Source organism: Lactuca serriola, chromosome 4, assembly GCF_051521515.1.
Source record: "Lactuca serriola cultivar US96UC23 chromosome 4, Lser_US96UC23_V15, whole genome shotgun sequence".
Lineage (NCBI taxonomy): Eukaryota > Viridiplantae > Streptophyta > Magnoliopsida > Asterales > Asteraceae > Lactuca > Lactuca serriola.
The window spans coordinates 261,362,653-261,383,946 of NC_136411.1; positions in this window are offsets into that span (position 1 = coordinate 261,362,653).

The following is a 21,294-nucleotide window of genomic DNA, read 5'->3' on the forward strand; positions in this document are numbered from 1 at the left end:
ATTTTTAAACGAACGGGTGAAAGAAAGTGTCGTCTCGGGTTTTGAATTTTAAAAACCGCAAACACCTCGCGTCTTAGAAACACCCGACCAAACTTTTATGTTTTGGGTTGAGAAATCACCCAAAACTATGAACTCATACCTATGTATGAGTTTACTCCCCAAAAAGTTAGTCATTTGTGTTTACTCCCCAAATGTCAAAAGAGTAAACTCCAAAATATCCTCTCAAGTATCATCCAAGTTTTTATTCTAGATCTTCAAACTAGTAAGTGTTCTAACCCTTTCAAGTTAGTATATCACTTAATCTAGTGATTGTACATCCTTTAATCCATTCATTTATGTGTTTTGACTAGTTTTTCCAAAACACCAAGAACACACACTAGTGTTCTTGGACTTAAAGTTCATTTCAAACTTCCACAATGTAAGTACTTCTACCCTAGAGTCATTTTAAGCTAGCTATACATGTTTATACCAAGGAAAAGTCCCAAGAACACCAAGAACAAGGTGTTCACGGTTTTGGGAGGCTCCCAAAACCATAAACACCAAATATAGTGCCTTAGGGTGCTTTAGGGTGTCTAGATGCTTCACAATGCCTTATGGACTTGTCTAGATCCATCCTTGATGGGTGTATCACACAAAAAGCACCAAAATCATATATTTTTATGTGTTTACGGTTGGGGGATCTCCCAAAACCGTAAACACCTCAAATGTTGTGTAAATGTCCCATAAATGGCCCATGGTTGTTCCTTATGGCTAGAATCTAACCTAGACTAGTGCCATGTTTGAGGTAAGGACTTGAAAACCGCCAAATGCCAAACTTAGGAGTTTAAGGTGGTAAACTCATGGAGAAATGGTCCTTAGACCGTAAACTCCATTTAGGAGTGTTTTGATGCCACACAACACTTCCTAAGGCTAAATCATGAAGTAGGAATGCTAGGAATAGCTTAGAAGACTTCAAACCAACAAATAGTCATAAAGTGTAGAGTTTACGACCGTAAACCCTTGAGTTTACTGCCGTAAAATCCTTGGGTAATGGTCATGAAAACCGTAAACTCCAAGGGAGTTTACCCTTGAACCCTAAACACACTAGCCCTTCCCTACAACACTTAGATGCAACCCTTGAGACTTATAACACTTGTATAAAGTGTTTAGCATGTCCTAGAGTGTCTTAAATTTGTTTATTAGTTGTTTAAAGACTAATTGTTTATATACATATACCCTTATATGCTATTAGGATCTTTGTGCGTGTCTAAGTCTTCACTTGACACCAAGCACTTATCCGACACTTCCTTCCGATCCACTTGCTATAGGTGAGTTCATACCCCTGAATCAATGTTTTAACTGATTTTAAATGTTTTATGGGGGGATACAAGTAGAATCATGCTAGTTATTATATCAATCACTTGTGATTAATAAACAGCATTCAAATGATTGGCTACTCATTGTCCGTTTTACCAAACAATTTCCTTCAAATGTTTTTCATAAACTTTTTATATGTTTAAAACTCCTTATTAAATTGTTCATTTTACTATGTATGTTACATTTCAAACTTATTTACAATTGTGTTTCAAACAAATGTTTCCTTATACTTAAACTGTTTTATCAAACCCATGCCTTCAAACCGTTTTATAGATTGACATCAAGTCGATCTTTTCTTAAGATAATAATTATGTTCAAAGGTTTTACAAAACTTATTTTATGCTTTTATATTATAAATTGCATGCCTCTATATGTATAGTTATATAAGAAATGTCTAAAAGACTTAGGAAGGCTATCCACCCTGTTTCCTTTTCCTCGATTTGGATGTGGTCTGGTGGGAGATCGGGTACCCGTCCGAAGGTCGTTTAAATATTAGTTATATATCATGTGTACATATATAGTCATTATGGTCCTTCCAGTTCAGCCAATGCCCTTGGGTAGCAAGGGTATACATCCATGTCCATACGTACCAGTTAGATTACTAGTAAACTACCATATGGGTAGTTTAGGAAGATACTAGAACTATTACTAGAATGTGATATCATACAATGAGTCAGTTCATTCATTAGTCAATACTTGCTAGATAGAGAGAACATACATTACTATAAGAACATATACAACTATACTAGAGGAAGAACATATACAACTATACTAGAAAGAGAACATATACAACTATACTAGAGGAAGAACATATACAACTACACTAGAAAGAGAACATATACAACTATACTAGAAAGAGAACATATACAACGATACTAGAACGAGAAACAATACATTACATATACATATATACATTGACATAATTGTGATCCACTGTATCGGAGCATACCTTAAATGTCATGGCCCGAGTTGTAGCCAGAGTCTCTTGGAGGGAGAGCGTGAGTTTGCGTATAGATCTATACTGGATTGACTATCCTACACCTTGCTGCTAGCTACAGCCGGACCTATAGGTCTGCGGGTGCCAAACGTCATTTCTTTTTACGACCTAACTTTTGTCGTTGTTACCAGTCGATAGTATGGTACAATTAATCACATGATACCTTAATATAAATCCGGTTTAAGGTAGTTAGTACAGCAGTAGTTCCTATAATACAACACTACAGTACTACATTAATTTCCCCCTTACATATATTTAGTGATCATTTCACTTAAACATTAAATGTAAAAACTATATCTTGTTAATGATAGCTACACTTGGGAAAATTACACACTTTTACAAGAAACGAACATTTAGAGCAGTTAGGTCTTGGTAGAAGGCTACATTGAGAACAGTTAGGTCTTGGTAGAAGACACCCTTATATAATAGTAGGAATCATAGGGATTTCTAGGGTTTTTCAAACATTTACAGTTGATTTACAAAACATTGTTATACTTACAGTTCATATACATTTTCAATACTTACAATTCATATACATACAAATTAAGACACTAAAATACTTATGATCTCACCAGCTTCAAAGTTGATACTCGCTTTCAAAATTACTTGTATCCTCATGTCATCAATAGACAGGTACCGATGCAAGGTTTAGAGAAGATGGAGCTTGTTCAAGACTCATCTTTCATTTTGATTTATGCTTTAGTGTCTATTATAATTTGACAGAACACACTTGTATAATAATTATATTATTAATGCAATGGATGATGTTGTTGCTTGTTTACTACTTTTCATTGTTGTGATACTGTACATGACGTCCTCCGCCCCATAACGTTTCCGCCGTTCTTGGTTTTGGGTGTGACAGATTGGTATCAGAGCCAGGTTTATAGTGAATTGAGTATATCAACCCATAAAAGATATACTAACTATAAACGCAAGGATTAAAATACTCTGACCAAGAGTTTATACTTTAAATAATAAAATATTTTTGACAACCCAAAGTTTATTCCGTTACATTACCCCGTTACCGTTAACGGAATATTGCATTTTATAAAAGTTCCGTTAATTTGAGGTGGTAAAATAAATAAACGTTTTATTTATTTATATTCTATGTCGTTATCTGTCCTAATTAAATAAAGTAAAATCACTTAAGTTACCTTTCCATATTAATTTGGAAAAGGTTAAATTTTATTACGACCACTAAATCGGGTGCGACCAAAAGCCCCGTTTAACGGCAGTATTGGGTAGATTTCCACTGAGCTTCAACTCCAACCCCTTTATAAGGGAGAGTAACCTCCATTTCCATATTTTTACTCTCTCTATACTCTCTATCATACAAGCCCGATTTCGCCTCAAATCTACAACCAAACGCCTCCAAATCGTAAGTCCCCTTACCCTAGCTTGTTCTAAACATTATGGATTGTAGTTATAACCCAAAAATCGAACTTAGAAGCTAATAAAGAGGAGTTTATGGCCTAAGATCCTCCTTAGGCCGTAAACCCCTTAAATGAGGCCAAAATGACCCAAATTTGTCCCCTTGAGCTTAGGAACCAATTGAGAATTAAGCCTAGGAGTGTTTGAAACATAAAACAACAATTTTTGGGGCTTAAAAGAGGGTTTACGGCCCAAGCACATGCTTAGGCCGTAAACAGCCTCTAAACTTGTTAAATCAAGTCTAAAACACTCCCAAACCACCCATAGGCTTAAGACATAAATTAGGGACTTGCTATTTCGGGTTTGGAGCAATTAAACACAAAGAAATGAGGGGTAAAAAGGAGTTTACGGCCCAAGCACATGCTTAGGCCGTAAACGCCCCCAAACCATGTCAAAAGATAGTTTTTGTCCCCCAAATGGCCTTAGACTTTTATTACAAATTATTAGAATTGAATCAAGGGCTTAAAATCAAAGTTTAGAGGGGTGCATGAGAGTTCACGGCCAAGCCAAGAGCTTACGGCCATAAACTCCCAAGGAGTGGTCATTTGGACCATAAACTCCAAGGGAGTGCACTCTTGGAACCCCAAACACCCCTATAGCCTTGAATAATTACTTAAATCCAATTCTTGAAGCATTTGGGAGTTGAAATTAACCTACAACAATCCTCCCATGAGTTTACGGCCATAAACTCATGGGGAATATGGCCTCCCAACCGTGAACTCATATAAAGTGAGTTTTAGGAGAGTAAACTCCTTGTTTGAGCCATACACACCCTTAGATGTTACCCGGGACACCCCCAAACACTTAATCAAAGTGTTTTCCGCACTTTAGGATGCGTACACATGTTGAATTGGTATTATATATACTAATTGTATGTAAACATATGTTATCATATGTTAAATAGGTCACTAAGTGTGTCCAAGTCTTTACTTGACACCGAGCACCCAACCGGCACCTTCGTCGGATCCACTTACACCAGGTGAGTTCATACCCCTGAATGAACCTTTTAAATGCTTTTACATGTTTCATAGGGGGGGAATACAAGTTAAACATGTCAGTTATCATATCAATCACATGTGATTGATAACCCGCATGCATAAGGATTTACCACACTGTAAACTCTTTTACCAAGTAGGATACTATAAATGGCTTTCCAAAAGGTTTTCACTTGTTCAAAACTCTTACTTAAACTGTTTTATCAAAGTTCATTTTAAACTAGTTTATGAAAAGTTTCCAAAGAATTTCTAAATGTTTTCAAACTTAATTTACCAAAGAACACCAAGTTGTGATTTTCTCAAGTATAAAGGTTTTCTTCCATGTTTTGATACTCCCTTTTAGTTTAAACTCCTACTTGATAACGCTTTCACTTCGTGATGAGTTTATACTTGTTATTTCCTCTATTTCGCTTATACTTGTAGTCGCTTATGCCTATTAGACGCTCTTACTTCACTTGTTGTCGCTTCTACTTCGTGATACACTTATATATGGTAACGCTTATACTTCACGATTCGGTTATTCCACACTGTACGTTTATACTTCACGATTCGGTTATTCCACACTATACGTTTATACTTCACGATTCGGTTATCCCACACTGTACGTTTATACTTCACGATTCGGTTATTCCACACTGTACGTTTATACATCACGATTCGGTTATTCCACATTGTACGTTTATACATCACGATTCGGTTATACTTCACGATACGTTTCCACTTGTTACACACTCAGACGTAGTAGATGTATGCCTGTGCTTGTATAGGTGCATATAAATAATGATTGAAGGACTTAGGAAGGCTTGTCCGCCCTATTTCCTTTTCTTCGTTAAGATGTGGTCTGGTGGGATCGGATGGACGTCCGAAGGTCGTTTGATTCATTAGTTATATATTATGTATACAAGCATAGACATGTAGGTTTGCGTTAGTCAGTTCAGTTATGAGTCCCTACCACTTGTTCAACACTTATATTGGAAACCCACTAGCCACTATTTGGGATGCATCTTCGGGACACGGCCTTCTCCGTCGTCTAGTTGGTAACCAGAGTCTCCTATAGGGAGAGCGGACATTGTGTGTATATATCTATACGGGATTGACACCCCCGCACCCTGACTGCTAGCTACAGTCCACGGCCTACCAAGCCAAGGGGTGACAAATGTCACATTTTATAGACGCTTGTAGGGCGTCAGGTACTCTGGTGTCGGTTAGTATGGTTACGAGTATCCCAGGTTACCTTATAATTCATGGCCTTAAGGTAACGGTATTTCACACAGTATTTTACACTGTACTTTACACTGTATGCTGAAAACCCACTCTCAGAGTCACACTGTTTTTAGACCTTGCTAGCTGTATCTTTTATTTGATATTGTTTGGGGTTTGTATTCCTTGTTCTAGACCTTACTAGCTGTGTCTTTCATTTGATATTATCTGGGGTCTGTAGTCTCTATTTTTAGACCTTGCTAGCCGTACCTTTCATTTGGTACCGTCTGGGGTCTGCGTCTCCCTTTTTTGGACTGAGCCAGGCGTGTCGTTTGTTCGATACTCTCCTGGAGTCTATGAGTCCTTTTGCCTTAGTCAGCAGTCTTCACTACTGAGGCATATGTTATTTTCCTTGATTTCTCTTGCTTTCTTTAATAATCAAATTTTGTATTTGATAATGATAGCGATTAAGGGAAACATACTTTTTACCTCATAACTCTGTCCAGTCTTGGTAGAAGACTGCATTTATTAAAGAAAATATAGGATTTTCTGGAAACGACTCTAATTTATTGGATACTCTAAAAATACAACTTTTATTAATGTTATTTGAATGAAATGACACTAAATACCTATGAACTCACCAGCATTTGTAAAAATGATGATACTCGCTTTTCAAATAACTTGTATTCTCAGGTCAGCATTAGACATGTACATCCCCAGAGTTGTTGATGATTATAGCTTAGTACCAAGTTGTACTTATTCTATTACTTGTATTACTTTGGTGTATTGTAATGTAAACCATGTAAAACTATTACTAATAATGCAATGGTTGTTGTACTTTGATTACTATAATGCATGTGTTGTGATACTTGACATGACATCATCCACCCCAGAACGTTTCCGCCGTTCCGGTTTTGGGGTGTGACAGATTGGTATCAGAGCATTGTTTATAGTGAGCTAAGTATATCAAATCATAAAAGATATACAGCCTATAAATACAAAGGGATAAAACACTCTGACCAAGAATTATACTTTAAAATATAACCATATTTTACCAACGTATAAGAACATCCAGAATCTAAACACTCAAACACAAGTATCACAAGAAGAACAATAATAAAAGTCTTCGGATGTTGAGCATTACTGTCAAACCTGGGCAGTTATGTAATCGTAAGCTGGAATAAATGTAACCTGATCAACTAAATTTATTCGAGATGCGATAAACATGTGCTTGGGTGTGATAGTGGTGTTGCAACAGGTCTGAAACTTACCAACTAGGAATGCTAGAGCCAAACATAAAGTCAAAATACTATAGGAGTATTTTGGAACACTAAAAGACTCACACTAATCCCATAACCATATTCAGAAGATAAGAACCAAACAAGAAATTAAAATACCATAGGGGTATTTTAGGATCCATAACTAACCTTGTGTGAAGAAGTAAAAAGATCCTTATTGATATACCTACAATTACAGAGAGTGTACTCCCAAGGTTATATATAATAAGGATCCCATAGGCTAAGAATGTGTGGTTTCGCTCTACTTCCTTTTCCTCGTTGGGATGTGGATATAGAGTAGTATCACATATTCGAAGGCCTATCGGATCTAAGCTATATATGATTTGTATACCCTGTGTAATCGTAGCAGGACTCGATATGGATCATCCAGTGAAATGTTAATAATCTCTTAGGATTCTTTAGACATTTCCATTCTCGCACGAACCCTATAGAAAACCCTATCCACTTCAGTGCTTGACAGAAGAGTTGATGTGGACCCAGAAGAGGTTCATCGAGAAGATTTCCTGTACGGAAATAAATGAACTGGGTTGAGACTATTGAATTCACCAAGTGCCTAAATCTTTTTAGGGACATCGGTGAGAAATTCACCTAAACTTCCGAAATTTCCAGTCATCCATCATGAAGTGATGACACCCGGAGTCGGATTCGGGAGTAAGGTGGAGTAGAAATTCAATGTGTCTTCATGAGAAAAGAACCCTAGGTAACTACCCGAAGGAAACCAACGTTGATTCCAATCAAAGATACGAGGCAGACAGAGGGAGCCAGTACATGGAACCCAAGAAGTGTCTTACCCTCGTGTTCGTCACGCTAATACACCCTTAAAATAATACAATTTAGTGAGTTAGTGGTTACACTACCCACACTATGTGTTAGGTAAATCGTCGTTTCCCGTTGCCAGTCACACGATTAGAGCGGATCCCCGCACCTCTATTGAGTTATATAGCCATAAGCCTTCATGAGCCTCTCTTTCCGCGGTTTCGTTCCGAACTGTTCTCAAATCTTTCCAGACCGGAAAGTGGAACCTTTCCCAGTATAAAGGTAACATAGTAGGAACGACTCGCATCTTATGGCTCTTTCTGATACCCATACTCCTACCTTGATTACCAGGACTACATCATAGGGATGTAGGTCGACACTCAGACAACCAGTACCCGAGGCATGGGAAAAATTTACACCTAATACAGACAGGACTGATATGTCCAGGGTTAGTCATCGTCTCTCATTATCTTGTATTCCTTTCCGTGTAGGAAAGTCATGCCTCCAAAGAAGCGTAACCAGTCTGCAAGCAAGAAACCTACTCTCTTATTCGATGAAGCTACGTTCCAAGCTGCAGTCTCGGCAGTCGTAGCAGCTTTCATGGCTCACCTGAACGCTAACAACGCCAATGTTAGCAAGGGCCCTATCGGGAATCCCGATCCTAGCGATGGACAGCAGCAACCAACACCTGCATACCCATCCACCCAAGAACCTCAACCGAATCCACTAAAGAGAAAACTCAAGATCGAGGAGGGAAGTATCTCGGCTCAAGGACCTTCTGCAAGGCAACGATCTGAGGCAGTCAATACCCCTATCAATCCTTCCCTCCTGAATTCAAGAAGACCATACCTAGGAAACCTTCCCCACTGCAGCAAGTGCAGTTACCACCATCATGGTGGCTGTCGGGAACTCTATTGTGTTAGGTGCCACATGAAGGGGCATACTGCTCGCGTATGCAGAACCCCGGTGGAGCGTATTGCATCAATCACCAATGTGACTACCGACCTAGTTTGTCGTCTATGTGGTGAGATTGGACACCTCAAAAGGGATTGCCCAATTGAAGGAAACAATAAAGACATAGGAGGAGCCTAACTCTACTGCTTAGGGAGAAGCATCAAGGAACCCGGAAGATTTTGGTACGTCTCTCGATCTCAGATAACTAAACTGAAAACATTAAAAGGCTAATTCAAATGTAAATACTTCCCCAATAAGGCAAAAGTCACAGCACTGTTATAAAATTTAAAATTCATCAGGTAAAATTATAATGGCTAAACATATACGTTACGGCCATGTATAGTTAGGATGGATAGACCTAGAGTGAGTGAATGCCGCCTCATTTCCTGCTCCTCGTTTGGTTGTGGATTTAGGGCGGAGTCGCTCAGTCAACAGTCCTCCCCACCTTAATTATACATGACTAGTATATGTTAGGCGATTATAGAAATGCCTCGTGAGAATCCATTCATGAAAAGGTACTCTACTCAGAAACACTTACAGCACTTTATAGTTCTGTGTCGACTCTATCGGTCCGAGTATCCGCGGCAGTGATACACAGGACGAAACCCGAGACGCCTAGAACTTGTGTGCTCGTTCGGCACATGACTCTATCGATCCTCATTTTATATCATGTCGAAGTATGCCAACTTTGATGACTCTATTGATCATGGTTCGACTTCGTGCAACCATGTGTACATCCCTAGTGTTGTGTAAAGAAAACTTTCTCCGTAGCCATGTTGGCAAATAAAGGTTCTTCCGAACCTAAACATAATACAAATAAACAAACCTAATGTGATCCGTCAGTCGTCCCTCTTATCTCAAACCTTCCGAAGTACCCAGGAGAAGGGTACCGCGCACTGTTGACCGACCCTCTTAGTCATATGGAAACCGAAGCGAATGACACTGCAAGATACTCCAGAAGATGATAACCATCCGAAGCATACTCCGTAGATTCCCCAGAAAAACCCTTCGCACCTCGCACATCAGGTTCGTGAACCCAGAGGATAGAACTCATGGGACTGACCACTATAACCAGGTGTATGCATAAAGGTGGTATATAGTTGAGATCAAAAAGATTTAAGATGTGTGCTTCCTCCCTACTCCCTATTCCTCGTTGGGTTATGGGTCTGGGGTGGAGTCGCACAACTGAACATCCTACCGACCTCAATTATATACGGCTTGCATACACCAAGTATTAGTGGTTAAGCCGAGTATGAGCTCTACCACGAACCTCATAGTGAAGCCCTTCATCCTATTCCATAAAATAGGAGTTGGAGTCAAGAGAACCACTGCGGGTTGAGCTACTATAATGACCACAAATCCGAAGTTTGTTGTCATACTGGTTAAACCCACATAGTAGCTAACACCCTCAGTTAGTAAAGAGATTAAAGTTCCGAGTGATGGGAACCTATACTCACTAGATTTGACCTAGACCGGGAAAACTCAGAACCTTCGGAAAGAGTAGTTGCAGCAGATACTCGCACTACTCAGGCACTTTGTCCACCCTGTTACGGACTAGTAGTGCCTAAGATCCTCCGCCCTCTCTCATGGAGGAAATCACTGTCGCCTTGTAGGCGATAGACTGTATCCTCCGAAGTAAACACTAGACTACCGAGAACCACAGGATAACCTCCGCAGCCAAGAATACTTGATCAAAGTGCAAAAGTAGTTGCGTTAAGCCTCATGACCCAGATCCCGAAGACATTATAGATTTGACACCAGCCTTGGTGTTAGTCGAGAGGTTATGCAGGAGCATGCGCTTTCCGCACTAGAATAAACCAAAGTCTTAGAGATTCATTGGAGTATTAGGTGTTCCACGAATACTATCTCACGTAGAAATAGTAGAACCACCTCCCGAGATAGTCCAACACTCGTCTAGTGAAACCCTATCTCCCCGACCCTGAGGGTTTCCGTTAGAAATATCTCAAGCATCAGAAGTGCAGGTTCATTTTGCACGAGCTTGAGATAGACACTCTACAGCAAACAGAAAACCGTAGTCACACAACCCATTCGATGACCTAGAAAGCCTCTAAAAGCCAATTGACAAGAAACGCGAAACCAAGGACAACCCGAGCTTCCTAAGAACCAACCTGAAGGACTACACTACCAGTATAAGAGAGAACGTTAGGAACTTCGGAATGGTGATCACACCAGTGATGATCTTGCCATAGAAGTACACTATGTTCTAAGTGCTGAAAACCTCTACCCTTCCGAGAGCTTAGAACCATCTGAGAATCCTCGCGGAGATTTGGTCCAACCCTTTTCAGACCACTACTACTTTCGGATATCCCACAAGCTTCACACCCGATCGATCCACTTCTTAGACTTGATATGTGTTTACCCGACGTCACTCTTCGTATCCCACTCGTCTTGATAGAGACCAATGAGAACCCTAACCTCGGAGATACACCAGTCGGAACCCACTAACTAAACGAGACGGAATCCGCATCCCGTAGGTGAAGGTTTGTTGGAATGACAAGAACAGGCCAGAGTCACCAGGGAAGGCGAGGACAAACAAACTAAGAAGTACCCTCCTGCCTCTACATGGTCATTCATACCTACTACCTTGCCTAGACCTGAATTTTGAGACGAAATTCCCTCTAACGGGGGGATAATGTGACAACCCAAAGTTTATTCTGTTACATTACCCCGTTACCGTTAACGGAATATTGCATTTTATAAAAGTTCCGTTAATTTGAGGTCGTAAAATAAATAAACGTTTTATTTATTTATATTCTATGTCGTTCTTCGTCGTAATAAAATAAAGTAAAATCACTTAAGTTACATTTCCATATTAATTTGGAAAAGGTTAAATTTTATTACGACCACTAAATCGGGTGCGACCAAAAGCCCCGTTTAACGGCAGGATTGGGTAGATTTCCACTGAGCTTCAACTCCAACCCCTTTATAAGGGAGAGTAAACTCCATTTCCATCTTTTTACTCTCTCTCTCTATACTCTCTCTCATACAAGCCCGATTTCGCCTCAAATCCGCAACCAAACGCCTCCAAATCGTAAGTCCCCTTACCCTAGCTTGTTCTAAACATTATGGATTGTAGTTATAATCCAAAAATCGAACTTAGAAGCTAATAAAGAGGATTTTATGGCCTAAGATCCTTCTTAGGCCGTAAACCCCTTAAATGAGGCCAAAATGACCCAAATTTGTCCCCTTGAGCTTAGGAACCAATTGAGGATTTAGCCTAGGAGTGTTTGAAACATAAAACAACAATTTTTGGGGCTTAAAAGAGGGTTTACGGCCCAAGCACATGCGTAGGCCGTAAACAGCCTCTAAACTTGTTAAATCAAGTCTAAAACACTCCCAAACCACCCATAGGCTTAAGACATAAATTAGGGACTTGCTATTTCGGGTTTGGAGCAATTAAACACAAAGAAATGAGGGGTAAAAAGGAGTTTACGGCCCAAGCACATGCTTAGGCCGTAAACGCCCCCAAACCATGTCAAAAGATAGTTTTTGTCCCCCAAATGGCCTTAGACTTTTATTACAAATTATTAGAATTGAATCAAGGGCTTAAAATCAAAGTTTAGAGGGGTGCATGAGAGTTCACGGCCAAGCCAAGAGCTTACGGCCATAAACTCCCAAGGAGTGGTCATTTGGACCATAAACTCCAAGGGAGTGCACTCTTGGAACCCCAAACACCCCTATAGCCTTGAATAATTACTTAAATCCAATTCTTGAAGCATTTGGGAGTTGAAATTAACCTACAACAATCCTCCCATGAGTTTACGGCCATAAACTCATGGGGAATATGGCCTCCCAACCGTGAACTCATATAAAGTGAGTTTTAGGAGAGTAAACTCCTTGTTTGAGCCATACACACCCTTAGATGTTACCCGGGACACCCCCAAACACTTAATCAAAGTGTTTTCCGCACTTTAGGATGCGTACACATGTTGAATTGGTATTATATATACTAATTGTATGTAAACATATGTTATCATATGTTAAATAGGTCACTAAGTGTGTCCAAGTCTTTACTTGACACCGAGCACCCAACCGGCACCTTCGTCGGATCCACTTACACCAGGTGAGTTCATACCCCTGAATGAACCTTTTAAATGCTTTTACATGTTTCATAGGGGGGAATACAAGTTAAACATGCCGGTTATCATATCAATCACATGTGATTGATAACCCGCATGCACAAGGATTTACCACACTGTAAACTCTTTTACCAAGTAGGATACTATAAATGGCTTTCCAAAAGGTTTTCACTTGTTCAAAACTCTTACTTAAACTGTTTTATCAAAGTTCATTTTAAACTGGTTTATGAAATGTTTCCAAAGAATTTCTAAATGTTTTCAAACTTAATTTACCAAAGAACACCAAGTTGTGATTTTCTCAAGTATAAAGGTTTTCTTCCATGTTTTGATACTCCCTCTTAGTTTAAACTCCTACTTGATAACGCTTTCACTTCGTGATGAGTTTATACTTGTTATTGCCTCTATTTCGCTTATACTTGTAGTCGCTTATGCCTATTAGACGCTCTTACTTCACTTGTTGTCGCTTCTACTTCGTGATACACTTATATATGGTAACGCTTATACTTCACGATTCGGTTATTCCACACTGTACGTTTATACTTCACGATTCGGTTATTCCACACTGTACGTTTATACTTCACGATTCGGTTATCCCACACTGTACATTTATACTTCACGATTCGGTTATTCCACACTGTACGTTTATACATCACGATTCGGTTATTCCACACTGTACGTTTATACATCACGATTCGGTTATACTTCACGATACGTTTCCACTTTTTACACACTCAGACGTAGTAGATGTATGCCTGTGCTTTTATAGGTGCATATAAATAATGATTGAAGGACTTAGGAAGGCTTGTCCGCCCTATTTCCTTTTCTTCGTTGAGATGTGGTCTAGTGGGATCGAATGGCCGTCCGAAGGTCGTTTGATTCATTAGTTATATATTATGTATACAAGCATAGACATGTAGGTTTGCGTTAGTCAGTTCAGTTATGAGTCCCTACCACTTGTTCAGCACTTATATTGGAAACCCACTAGCCACTATTTGGGATGCATCTTCGGGACACGGCTTTCTCCGTCGTCTAGTTGGTAACCAGAGTCTCCTGTAGGGAGAGCGGACATTGTGTGTATAGATCTATACGGGATTGACACCCTTGCACCCTGACTGCTAGCTACAGTCCACGGCCTACCAAGCCAAGGGGTGAGAAATGTCATATTTTATAGACGCTTGTAGGGCTTCAGGTACTCTAGTGTCGATTAGTATGGTTACGAGTATCCCAGGATACCTTATAATTCATGACCTTAAAGTAACGGTATTTCACACTGTATTTTACACTATATGCTGAAAACCCACTCTCAGAGTCACACTGTTTTTAGACCTTGCTAGCTGTATCTTTTATTTGATATTGTCTAGGGTCTGTATTCCTTGTTCTAGACCTTACTAGTTGTGTCTTTCATTTGATACTATCTGGGGTCTGTAGTCTCTGTTTTTAGACCTTGCTAGCCGTACCTTTCATTTGGTACCGTCTGGGGTCTGTGTCTCCCTTTGTTAGACTGAGCCAGGCGTGTCGTTTGTTCGATACTCTCCTAGAGTCTATGAGTCCTTTTGCCTTAGTCAGCAGTCTTCACTACTGAGGCATATGTTATTTTCACTGATTTCTCTTGCTTTATTTAATAATCAAATTTTGTATTTGATAATGATAGCGATTAAGGGAAAACTACTTTTTACCACATAACTCCGTCCAGTCTTGGTAGAAGACTGCATTTATTTAAGAAAATATAGGATTTTCTGGAAAAGACTCTAATTTATTGGATACTCTAAAACTACCACTTTTATTAATGTTATTTGAATGAAATGACACTAAATACTTATGAACTCACCAGCATTTGTAAAAATGCTGATACTCGCTTTTCAAATAACTTGTATTCTCAGGTCAGCATTAGACAGGTACATCCCCGGAGCTGTTGATGATGATAGCTTAGTACCAAGCTGTACTTAATCTATTACTTGTATTACTTTGGTGTATTGTAATGTAAACCATGTAAAACTATTACTAATAATGCAATGGTTGCTGTACTTTGATTACTATAATGCATGTGTTGTGATACTTGACATGACGTCATCCACCCTAGAACGTTTCCGCCATTTCTGTTTTGGGGTGTGACAATATTTAAGTAAGTATACGTGCCTGCATTCATACTAAAATCAGTGTCACTAGGACAGTACAAAAGAATTACGATTGTTGGGCAATACAGGTGGGCTTAGAGACATATGGTCAATTTTGTGAAGATATAGTCTGATCACCTATATTATCCGAGGGTTGAGTAGCATGTGCCTAAGTGTAGTTGTGTGGTTGCAACAATGCTAAAATCTTACCAACAATACCACAATGAGAACAGTAGAACATAACATTAAACTTAAAATACTATAAGAGTATTTGATGTTACTATAAATACTTTATACTTGAGAACTAAAACAGGATCTTCATTACTAAGTTGATAGTTGCTAAGTGGAGACACTAAGGCTATATGTAATTAGGATGTTATAGACTTAGAATCTGTGAAAATTGTACTTTACCCCTATTCTGTGTGAATATGGAGTTAAGGTAACTTATTCGAAGGCCTATCCTGTTTCGATTACATATAACTGGTATGCACTTCACAAATAGCGATGTAACTGATGAAGATTTTCTAAATAATTATCTAGATAGTTCGTCTAATAATTATTTTCTTACCCCCAATTCTCGCGTAGATAACATGGCCGGACTCCATCCCCACGGCAACCAGTATCTTCCGAACGAAGTCATTGCTGGTTAGTTTGGAGAAGAACTAGATAATGATCATCCTATCCCTTTGAATAATCACCATGATGAAGACCTTTCGGATGATGCTAACTCCGAACTCGAGGTTGAGAACCTACCCCAGGCAGCTCCCGTTCCAATTCCTAACCCTCGTCCGGCTTTTAATGGCCCGACGCCTGAGTGGGTGGAATGCTTGGAAACATGGAGCCAAGGACAAGACCATCCCATGCCATTTGATGGTGACCGAAGCTTTTATAACCTAAGCAATGGGGGCTCAGCACACAGAACCTTGCCAATCTTGGTCCGCAGAGTGGCCCGAAATGAGATTCAAGGCAGGACAGCCCTACATCAGATTACCGAAGTTGTCGCCGATGCGAGAATGCATACCCTCCGCACCAATCGTCTAGAAGATGCTCGCGAGAGATCTGAGAGAAACCACGAAACCCTGCTGCAAGCACTGGCTGAATCACGAGCCGAAGTCATAGAGCTCCGAGTACGCCAAAGGGTGTACGAAAGACATCTACTTGACATGGAACGTTAACTGGTTGAACTGAGAGTTCACCGGAGGGATGACTGTCGCTAGTAGTAGACGCATTACTTTATTTTCCTTATTAAAAGGAATTGTTTTTCTGTCTATGCCCGAAGTGGCATTTTCTATGAAACTATCTTGTACTGTAAGTACTTTTGGTTAGGTCTTTATGCTGTTAAGGACTATCTTCTCTAGATATGATGTAAGACCTTTTACAAGGTCATTTTCCCGAATCTTTACATCGTGAATATCAAAGATATTGACAGTCGGCTAACTATCGTGTCCTTCCTTATTCAAGTACTCGCATCATACTTTCATTGGAGTATATCTGAAACCTGCTTTCGTCAAGTCATTGGACTATAGTAATTTAGCTCCGGAGGCATTTCCAAGTCTCTTTTAGTGGTTGGATCCTGTTATTCATCAACCAACGATACCTCGGCTTGAACGACAAACGTCTTGAGACCATTCTACGAACTTACTTCTACCCATTACTAGGACTGCATCATAAGGATGTAGGTCAAACCTTCGAGAACATGCTCTTACTCTTTTCTTGAACAATCTAAGTACATCTAGGGTCAAACAGAATCACTCACAAAATCCTTATCTTTCGTGTTAAGAGAATCAAGTCGTCATCCAGAAACAATCAGCCGATCAACGAAACCCCTATCCTCCATATCGACGCCACTACATTACAAGCTGCAGTAGCAGCTGCTGTGACAACTTTCCTTACACACATCAACTCAGGCAACACAAGCCAGACTGACAATGGAGTCGAGAGTTCCGATGGTAGTACCAAACCGGGAAACCAACAAATGGCAACAGTCATGGACTTGCGAAGCCTAAAGATCGAAAGGAAGAGACGATATCGTAAAGCCCTAAAGGAGCGCAAGAAATCCCAAAAACTTGCCATGCAACAGCAACAAGTGGAAACCCCTTCCATTCACGTACCGAGCAGGCCATACGAGGGAAAACTCCTGAAGTGTGGTAAGTGTAGTTTCCATCATCATGGGGCTTGCCATGAGAGGCAATGTTGCAATTGCCTAAAAATAGGGCACCATGCTCGTAGCTGTGGAGCACCGGCACGACCCATCACTCAAGTCCTTGTCGTCGGGACCAACCCTACACACGAGAGTAGTGATAAAGCCGAACGCTTTAGGAAGCATTTTCCAAGGTGGAGTAATGAGGAAGGCACTCGTGTCCACATAACACTGGCTAAACACCTCACTTCCACCACCAATGTTGGTGTTGTCCAGATATGTCACCAATGCAGTGAAATTGGACACTTCAAGAAAGATTGCCCGATAGCAAAGAACTTGGGTGCTGATGGGAAGATTCCTAGGATCACAGCTGCAGGAGAAACTACGTCGAACCCTCGTTAATGTAACTTAGGTGTGTTGTTGTAACAGACTTATAAACTATCCAAGACTGGTGCAACTAGAGTCTTGTCTTTTGTGAGATACCTTTCGTTTAGGGGTGCTCGTTCTGCATATACTTGTCTTTTGTAGTATACCTTATTCGTAGCAATGGTCTTATTGTAAGTCTAAAGTATTGTAACTCTATTAATGGTTGCACGGTTGTGTTTTGTCTGTAAAACATCTTATGTTCAAATCTAATGCCTTTAAGTTTTAGTATGATTCTGACATTATCATACGACTCGATTCAATTTGATCCTCACAAAAACAGATTCATACGTACGTCTCCTTATCAGTAAACGTCTTTTTAGCAAAACCGTCATTTCAGAACACGGAAGTACTCATGCATGGAGTACCTCATAGTTCTTCTCTTTTCCGAAGAAATCCCCGAAGTACCACTCGTGCAGTACGTCAAGTTCAATCCAAGGATTCATACAGTTGATCTATCACTGAGGAATGTATACATAAGGGTAATATATAATCAAGGTTCTACAGGTTTATAATTGATGATTCCAGTTTAACTTCTTTTTCCCCGATGGGATATGAGCTTAAAGAAGAATCAGTTATTCGACTACCTTTTCAATCTTAATTATATACTACTCGTATACACTATATTGTGATTGCGAAACCATGTATGGATTCTAAAATGAAATTCAGGACGGAGAACTGCCCAAGCCTACGAGTAATCGCATCGTCATGTGAACAAACTTAGAACCCAGTAAGACTTCTGCAAACAGGTCGCCCTACAGTCTAAACACCTACGGAGATACAAGAAACAGTCCAGACAACTTAGAGAACTACACCGAAATATAATCGGAAGACTAGGCTTCTCACCCTGGAGAGCCCCGGTCTTATTCTTCCAGAGGTCAACGGAGTACATCGTATGTACCTCGGCTATCGAGGACTCCATCAAGATTTTCCATTAGAAATCGTTGTCCCTGCCTCGCATAAATGAATTGGTTGAGTAAACAAAAGGAAAGAATTACTTTCAGAAACGGACCTGAGATCCGAATATCACCAATTTGAGTGTTAGGGAAGGATGTTCGAAAGACTACCTTCTGAACTCGATGCGGACACTTCGAGTCCATAGTGATACCCTTCGGATAGGACCAATACACCCATAGTATTCGTGATCTAAATAAGTAGGGTGCGTTTTTCTTACTTGGATCAGTTCATCATTTCTCCATGTAATGACTTACTTATCTACCCTCGTGGTAAGAAGGAACCCATGGAAACATTACCTTCAGAGGAACTTCCGCGAAGTTCTCTAGGCACGAGTTTTGAAATTGAAGAGTCAAATTTCTATGACACACTGTTAGTGATGTGGGAAATTTTGAGTACTCTTACAATTCGTCAAAACCGTTGAGAATTTGTCGACACCAGAGATGCCAACAGTCATTCGCCAAATCCTAGGTCTTACAAACCTACTGTCATAGATCATCCAGAACTCCTCACAAATCACAGAAACCCTTTCGACTTTGACCCAGCAAGGGGTGGCCCTTGACTGGGAAGTTTAGCAAGAGAAAGAACCTTTGGAATTCCAAGTGAGAGACCAAGTTCTTTATGAAATCTCACTCTGGGAATGGGTTAATATGCTTCGTATCATGCGGAAAGCTAAATCCAAGATAGTCAGGACCTCCGAGATCCTTACCAGGATCGGTCCTGTACCTCGTGCAAACTAGACCTACTCCGCGAACTCAGTAACGCACATTCTACTCTTCGCATCTCGATCGTGAAACCATACCTTTCCGTTAGTACTTTAGTAAGTCCACTCGTTGAGATCCTCGCCTTCGTATTAGAACCGTAGTGACCCTCAACAAAGTGGTCAAGCGAACGAAGCAACGCCATCGCCCGTTAGTGAAGGTTCGTTGGGATACCAACTGAGGACCCGATTTCACTTAGGAGCGCTAGAACCAATCGATTAAGAAGTTTCCTCCTCATGACTCGATCATTCGTACCTACTTCCTTATCTAAATTCTAATTTCGGGACGAAATTCCCTTTAACAGGGGGATGATGTGACAACCCGAAATTTCCATTCGGTCAAACCCTAAAAGTCAACCCCTTCGTATCATAACTCAATGTCATTATTTCTTATTTTTAAGAAATATAAAGTTCGTTTGATTATTTTAATATTATTTTTAAACGAACGGGTGAAAGAAAATGATGTCTCGGGTTTTGAATTTTAAAAACCGCAAACACCTCGCGTCTTAGAAACACCCTACCAAACCTTTATGTTTTGGGTTGAGAAATCACCCAAAACCGTGAACTCATACCTATGTATGAGTTTACTCACCAAAAAGTTAGTCATTTGTGTTTACTCCCCAAATGTCAAAAGAGTAAACTCCAAAATATCCTCTCAAGTATCATCCAAGTTTTTATTCTAGATCTTCAAACTAGTAAGTGTTCTAACCCTTTCAAGTTAGTATATCACTTAATCTAGTGATTGTACATCCTTTAATCCATTCATTTATGTGTTTTGACTAGTTTTTCCAAAACACCAAGAACACACACTAGTGTTCTTGGACTTAAAGTTCATTTCAAACTTCCACAATGTAAGTACTTCTACCCTAGAGTCATTTTAAGCTAGCTATACATGTTTATACCAAGGAAAAGTCCCAAGAACACCAATAACAAGGTGTTCACGGTTTTGGGAGGCTCCCAAAACCGTAAACACCAAATATAGTGCCTTAGGGTGCTTTAGGGTGTCTAGATGCTTCACAATGCCTTATGGACTTGTCTAGATCCATCCTTGATGGGTGTATCACACAAAAAGCACCAAAATCATATATTTTTATGTGTTTACGGTTGGGGGATCTCCCAAAACCGTAAACACCTCAAATGTTGTATAAATGTCCCATAAATGGCCCATGGTTGTTCCTTATGGCTAGAATCTAACCTAGACTAGTGCCATGTTTGAGCTAAGTACTTGAAAACCGCCAAATACCAAACTTAGGAGTTTAAGGTGGTAAACTCATTGAGAAATGGTCCTTAGACCGTAAACTCCATTTAGGAGTGTTTTGATGCCACACAACACTTCCTAAGGCTAAATCATGAAGTAGGAATGCTTGGAATAGCTTAGAAGACTTCAAACCAACAAATAGTCATAAAGTGTAGAGTTTACGACCATAAACCCTTGAGTTTACTGCCGTAAACTCCTTGGGTAATGGTCATGAAAACCGTAAACTCCAAGGGAGTTTACCCTTGAACCCTAAACACACTAGCCCTTCCCTACAACACTTAGATGCAACCCTTGAGACTTATAACACTTGTATAAAGTGTTTAGCATGTCCTAGAGTGTCTTAACTTTGTTTATTAGTTGTTTAAAGACTAATTGTTTATATACATATACCCTTATATGTTATTAGGATCTTTGTGCGTGTCTAAGTCTTCACTTGACACCAAGCACTTATCCGACACTTCCTTCTGATCCACTTGCTACAGGTGAGTTCATACCCCTTAATCAATGTTTTAACTGTTTTTGAATGTTTTATGGGGGGGATACAAGTATAATCATGCT